Genomic DNA, 7,773 nt, shown 5'->3' with positions numbered 1-7,773 from the left:
CAGAGCTCTAGCGAACGCTGCATGGGACATTTTCAAAAATCCTCAAACACCCCTTGCCGAGAAAGCACTTTAAAAAAAAACGACTGCCATGTTTGTACAGCAAAGAGCTCAATTTTTTACACATTCATAATCAGTTTGATTGAACTCTTGACTGTCGTTGGAAAGCGAACATAATATGACCCATTATAAAACTTATACTAGATTCCTTACTCGCCTTCGTAATGCTGGTGAGAAACGTTTCACTTTAATCTGACAGTATAGGAACGATCGATCAAAATGGAACCTGATCCTTATCTCATTTACTCCCTTTCGTAATAGCAAAAAAGGAATTTAGAAGGTGCGGGAAAGAGATGGAGCGAGTAAAAAAGGGAAAGCAGTAATGCTGGTTGTGAGAAGCGAGGGGCCGTATCCTCCTCTCTCTTGACCTGTCAATGTAGTATATCTTAGAGCGAAATGGATTCACTTCATCTGTCAGTAGCATTAGATGTAGAAATATGAATTCACTTTATCTGACACAAAGGAATTTCTCAAAGTGAGTCTGGCATCATAGTATAGCATTAGAGCGAATGGATTCACTTCAATCTGTCAGTATAGCATTAGATGTAGAAAATGGATTCACTTCAATCTGTCAGTAGAGAATTTTTCCCTCTCAAAGAGATTTTTTCCCTCATCTAGCATTCACCTCAATCTGTCAGTATAGCATTAGATGTAGAAATATGGATTCACTTCAATCTGTCACTATAGAGAGGAATTTTTCCTCCTAAAGGGAATTTTTTTTTTCCCCTCACCTGGGCAAGGAGAGAGAGAGAAAGATATATCTCTCTCTTTTCATCCCCCTCACCTCCACTGGGCAGGGGAAGGGGAAATCTATTTTTAGAAAAGAGAGAGAAAGATTATCTCTCTCTCTCCCCCTCACCTCCACTGGCAGGGGGAAGGGGAAATCTATTTTTAGAACCCCCCCCACCCTACAGGCGGGGGTAAGGGGAGGAGGGATGGACGAGGGGAGAGAGGGGGAGGGGTTTTCGAGCAAAAAAGTCTGTCATCTCTCCCAATCTTACTCTACTATATGCTGCCTCCCTCTCTCTCTCATGGGGTCTCCGCTGCGTTGTCTGGGGTGGTTGGTCGGCCGGTGTCATAGCTACATAGTTTTGGGGTGGTCGCTGAAGTAGGAAATTGCGAGTTAGCCGCGACTGGTTCATGGTGACGTTATTATGGATTACTTCGAGTAAATAGCCAAGTGTACTACCAAATTACCGGAATATTAAAATGGACTCTCTGCTAGTGCCTATTCTGGATAATTGTTGTGGTGTTAAAAGTTTCAAGTGTCATGTACATATATTACGAAAAGAACGTCAATGTGTCGGTATGATCTCCAACATGTACAAATTACATTAATATAACTCTTTAAAAGTTAGGTTTAATAACTATTTCCATATTGTATTCGATTTTTTTTACAATAGTGAGTTTCAAATTTTATAAATATATTATGTTTAATACTGATGCTTAGACTTCCAGTCAATACAAAATTCTGCAAATAAAAACCTGTTTGGTCTATAAGTTTGATATGATATACTTTGTTCAATTAACAAAATTAATAATTAACCAATTATTATTCAAACATGAGATCTCAGGGATTTATATGAGTTTGGGCTGTGCATGGAAGTAAGCCTCCTACATATATCAAATAAATTTATAAAATGTTCTTATGACCTATGTGATATCACTCAACACGTTGTGACTTTTTCTTTATTTAAGTTAATTTGAATAGCGCTTTTAATTAATTTCCCCACTATACGTAGAAAACCTAAAATGAGCTCGTTTGACTTATCACTCACATTCATGAAGTTCTTGACGGTCTCGTGGATTGAATTAATTATTTCCAATAATTAATTAGGCAGGCTCCTTTCGTCTCTGCTGGGCTAGCGCGTGGTCCAGATTCTTATAGATTTCTTTCTGAATTAAAGGTATATTATGGGAATTGATTATAAATTACGAACTCTTCAACAACACTGAGTTCACAGATAATTTAACATTCAATACAAATATTTCACATTTAAAAAAGGGGTTGGCTTGGCAATTTTTAAATTTAAAGGAAGAAAGAACCCTAAACTCTATGTGCGTCCTCTCAGGTCGAGATCTTAAGCCAGAAGAAAAAGGTTTTCAGAAAAATTTGTCTCTTCCTAGAATAATTTTGTAAGCTGCTCTCCGATTGGCCTTCAATTTAATAAACTCAATACAATTGGTCGCCTCAGAATCAGGGCTTCCTCAACTCTATAATAGAAAAATAAATTAAATAAAAAGTTTTTATATAATCTGACGTTATTCTTTATATTTAAATAACGATTAGCCTCCTGCTTGGCATCAGTCGGTAAAGCATGAGATTTGATATAATTATATAATTAGGTCGTAGTTTTTTAATAGGATTCAGTCTCAAAATCTTGATAGGCCTAGATATGGGCTTCTCCTATAACTCTTGTAATTCAATAAAAATAAATATATAAATATGATACTTATACTATAGTGTTGAGGAATAAAAATAAATTGCACACCATAAACGTTTCATACATATATTAACAATAATGCAAAAAATAAATCGAGGCAAAAAATATATAAAGAGCGATAAAGATATAATATAAAAAATAGAACAATAATTGAAATCAGTAAAATATCACAGGCTAAACTTTATATTCTAGATTTATGGCACGAATCATTACCAAATAGCTTTTACAATAGTGAGTTTCAAATTTTATAAATATATTATGTTTAATACTGATGCTTAGACTTCCAGTCAATACAAAATTCTGCAAATAAAAACCTGTTTGGTCTATAAGTTTGATATGATATACTTTGTTCAATTAACAAAATTAATAATTAACCAATTATTATTCAAACATGAGATCTCAGGGATTTATATGAGTTTGGGCTGTGCATGGAAGTAAGCCTCCTACATATATCAAATAAATTTATAAAATGTTCTTATGACCTATGTGATATCACTCAACACGTTGTGACTTTTTCTTAATTTAAGTTAATTTGAATAGCGCTTTTAATTAATTTCCCCACTATACGTAGAAAACCTAAAATGAGCTCGTTTGACTTATCACTCACATTCATGAAGTTCTTGACGGTCTCGTGGATTGAATTAATTATTTCCAATAATTAATTAGGCAGGCTCCTTTCGTCTCTGCTGGGCTAGCGCGTGGTCCAGATTCTTATAGATTTCTTTCTGAATTAAAGATATACTTATGGGAATTGATTATAAATTACGAACTCTTCAACAACACTGAGTTCACAGATAATTTAACATTCAATACAAATATTTCACATTTAAAAAAGGGGTTGGCTTGGCAATTTTAAAATTTAAAGGAAGAAAGAACCCTAAACTCTATGTGCGTCCTCTCAGGTCGAGATCTTAAGCCAGAAGAAAAAGGTTTTCAGAAAAATTTGTCTCTTCCTAGAATAATTTTGTAAGCTGCTCTCCGATTGGCCTTCAATTTAATAAACTCAATACAATTGGTCGCCTCAGAATCAGGGCTTCCTCAACTCTATAATAGAAAAATAAATTAAATAAAAAGTTTTTATATAATCTGACGTTATTCTTTATATTTAAATAACGATTAGCCTCCTGCTTGGCATCAGTCGGTAAAGCATGAGATTGATATAATTATATAATTAGGTCGTAGTTTTTAATAGGATTCAGTCTCAAAAATCTTGATAGGCCTAGATATGGGCTTCTCCTATAACTCTTGTAATTCAATAAAAAATAAATATATATAAATATGATACTTATACTATAGTGTTGAGGAATAAAAAATAAATTGCACACCATAAACGTTTCATACATATATTAAACAAATAATGCAAAAAATAAATCGAGGCAAAAAATATATATCAAGAGCGATAAAAAATATAATATAAAAATAGAACAATAATTGAAATCAGTAAAATATCACAGGCTAAACTTTATATTCTAGATTTATGGCACGAATCATTACCATGTGCCTTTATCTTAAAATCATATGCATTCTTTTGCATGTAGCTGCGATATGCGCTTGCTAATACTTGTCGACTTGGACAATTCAATTAAAAAATATGTGCTTTAAGATCAGCTTGATAAATTAGCCACTAATAATCCAAATATATATATATATATATTAAAATCTCCAGTACTTAGTAGATCTCTTTATATCGAATATATATTTTTTATCTCAGGGTGCAAGATTCGGCACCTGACGGAATAGGTAGAGCCATTCATCTAGTGAATTAGAGCTATAACAAACTATCGCAAATTATATTGCAAAAATTAAATATCATATGCATATGTTTTAATAGCCTAGATTTTATACTTCTTTGATTCAATAGAAATTTCTGAAATGTATTGATCTATCTTTTTCCTTTTAATAAAATACCTTTAATACTAATTTTTTACTTGCGCAAGTATTACTCTTATTAATTTCTTAATTTATAATAAAAACCCTTTCGGCGAGCTAGCTTTGATTATTAGATTAATTCGAAGCACTAGGGCGCCCATCACTAATTCAATATTTATCACTCACGTGTCGAAAATCTTCTTGTAAGCCGCTGATGTCGATCCAACTCCATGTGGTCCGGGAATATGGTAGCCGGAATCGTCTCTTCCAAGGGGTTATAAATTTATTTAAAAATGAAAATGACTTCTGCTTTACAATAGCATCACGAAGTCCTTTAAGAAATTTAATAATGTGATTTAACTTTAACTTTTACAAATTCATTAGCAAGGTACTACGCTCTAAAATATTTGGGGTCCTCTATGGTGGCATTTGGTTGGCGAGTGCTGGTTCTCCTTTCTCAATTTTTACAAATCTCATTTCCGACTTTCAAATTAACATAAAATTTGAATATCTTAGTCCTCCGCCATTTAGGGTCAAATAGATCTTACAAAAAATATCAAAATATTACTTAGATTGTACGATTAATAATTTCTTTGCTTTCGAGCCATATCGATAACATAAACTATACAAAGTTTTAACACAAAATCCAGTACATTTATATAAATATATAGATATATTTTGTATGATAGCTTTTCCAATAAAGCCTTGGAGTTAGCATATAGAGTTTGAAAATTAAAAAGTGGAGGATGTATTACAGGATTAATGTTATTATATGAAATTCAGAATAATAATAATTATTATATTCATATAAGATTTCATCAATTTGTTGAAATTGTATGTTCCACCGAGACTTATACTATACCAAATAGAATTTGTCAGAACCAATCATCATTTCATGCTAACTTTTTTCAACTTCTTGTTTCTTTGTATATACATATTTATTATCCTATACCCTTTCACTCAATTTCCTGAATTAGATTTACTCAAATATGTAATCTAATTATATTTTTTTAAGGTCACCTTCGCCGAGGCGTAGCAAGCACATCTTCTAACAACAATATTAGAATGGTACCGCCAGAGCTGTTTGACTCCTTTGAAACTTGGTATAACAACCAATTTCCTAAGTTGGGAACATGGATGGGAGTTATTCAGCAGCGACATCAGATCTCAGACAGCGGCCGCCCTACTACAGACTGCACTCCCCTTCCCTCCGATAGTGGTCGCCCAACTACAGACTACGCCCCCATTCCCTCCAACAGTGGCTGCCCTACTACCGACTGCACCTGTCATATGGCAGACCCCTGCAGGACCCTGTCACCAGATGTGCAGGTCGAGATTACTGATTCTGATGATGGGGCAAGGCTGGCAGCCAGTCGCTAAAAGGAGGAGGACCTTCAAGACTCGCTCAAATTCAGCTAGCAGCAGTAGTGAAAGTGACGGGGAGAAATTTAATTTAAACAAATTCAATTGCCCCCATCACAAATAGGAGCCCTCTACCACTGTTAGAGATTTGAGTAAGTCTGTGACTTAAAGGGTGTTGGAATCAAATTAGTTATTTGCCATGTATGGGGAAAGAGTTCTTCTCACCCTTGAATCAGGGAGAGAAGAACTCACAGTTTTCCTCCCACAATATCATTACACATATGTTATAACACAACAAAATATATCTTCCTTTAATAAAGGAAGATATATTTTGAAAGTTTAACATGTATTCAAAAATATTGTGGGAGGAACAGAAATGGTATGTGAGTACAAAAATAAAATTGTTGGAGGAGGGGAGGGGGGTTTAGAATGATGATAAATTTCGGTCTGAATGATTAAATAAATAAATATATGATATAAATGATAATTGTTGAAATAAGTATTTGAATGAAAAAATAAATAGGTAAATAATATAAATGATAATTGTTGAAATGAGTATTTGAATGTGTTGACTTACCTTATTCCTTGATTCGCTTGATGGGTAGTTCTGTATGAATCTCATGTTGAACACTGAGTGAAGACTGAAGGCTAAGTGGGAAAAGCTGGTCTATTTTATATTAGGCTACTCACAAAAAGTAAAAAAATTAGTTTTCATGTTTGAACCTGCATAAGTTTGCAAACCTGTTTTCTCCACACTGATTGTGGGTTAGTCTACTACTAGTAGTTCTGTGAACAGTAGACCTCACACAGTATTCTCATCTACAAGTATCTGATTGAAACTATAGACCTTATGAAAATAGAGCAATAGACTGGCTTCTCCACACATCTGTGTAATCACTTGTCAGCTGATTTATCTATAGCCTATATATAAAAGCGAAATGGCACTCACACACTCACTGACTGACTGACTGACTCACTCACTCACTCACTCGCAGAACTAAAAATCTACTGGACCAAAACGTTCAAAATGATAGGTATGTTCAGTTGGCCCATTAGAGGCGCACTAAGAAATCTTTTGGCGATATTTTAACTCTAAGGGTGGTTTTTAAGGGTTTAAAGTTTGTCTTTTAGCATGTATATTCTTCTTATTCCAATATCTTAAAATTATAATTTAAATGCCAATACCATATGTTAATATAGAACTAAACTAGAGAGAGTACCTCTTCAAAATTGTTGTTCTGGTAACTAAATTAAAAATGTTGTCAGGTTGGCATTAAGTTGAGTTGACTTTGTTAGGTTGGAACCAAGTTGAAGATTGAAATGCATTTATCCAGGACTTCCTAAATACCAATTTATCCAGTACCTCCTAAATGCCTATTTAGGAGGTCCTGATTTATCACGGAAAAATTGATTGGGTACTGCTACTTCAATCAGAGCTATTCCTGGGAATATTATATTACTAGCCGTCAGGCTTGCTTCACTTGCCATATCCTTTTAACCAGACATTTAGACTGGACCCCCGACTGGATCGTCCCAACATATGATAAAAATATGACATAACATTTCAAATTTGGTAGGTGTGTTCAGTTGGCCCTTTAGAGGCACAATAAGAACGGATTTGGAAAAATTTCCAAAGATACGCCCAAAATCTGCATTTTTAGTGTTTTCTCAGCTTTATCAAGAACAAATAAACATAAAATGTTCAAATTTACTACAGAAGCTCAGCTGGGGTGCAATAATGTTGTGTTAGAAGGAATTTGAAATAACGCCAAAGATACGCCCAAAATCTGCGTTTTCCAGCATTTGTTTGCGCTTTCTCAGCTATATCGAGAACAAATGAACAGAAAATGTTCAAATTTACTACAGAAGCTCAGCTGGGGTGCAATAATGTTGTGTTAGAAGGAATTTGAAATAATGCCAAAGATGCACCCAAAATTAGCGTTTTCTCATCTTTTCTGTGTTTCCTCACCTGTTTCTATAATTGATGGAAATATATTTTAAAAAATTCAGTATATACAGGTTAGCTGAGGTGGTAGAATTT

Source organism: Nilaparvata lugens, chromosome 3 (assembly GCF_014356525.2).
Source record: "Nilaparvata lugens isolate BPH chromosome 3, ASM1435652v1, whole genome shotgun sequence".
Lineage (NCBI taxonomy): Eukaryota > Metazoa > Arthropoda > Insecta > Hemiptera > Delphacidae > Nilaparvata > Nilaparvata lugens.
This window is presented reverse-complemented; position numbering follows the sequence as displayed.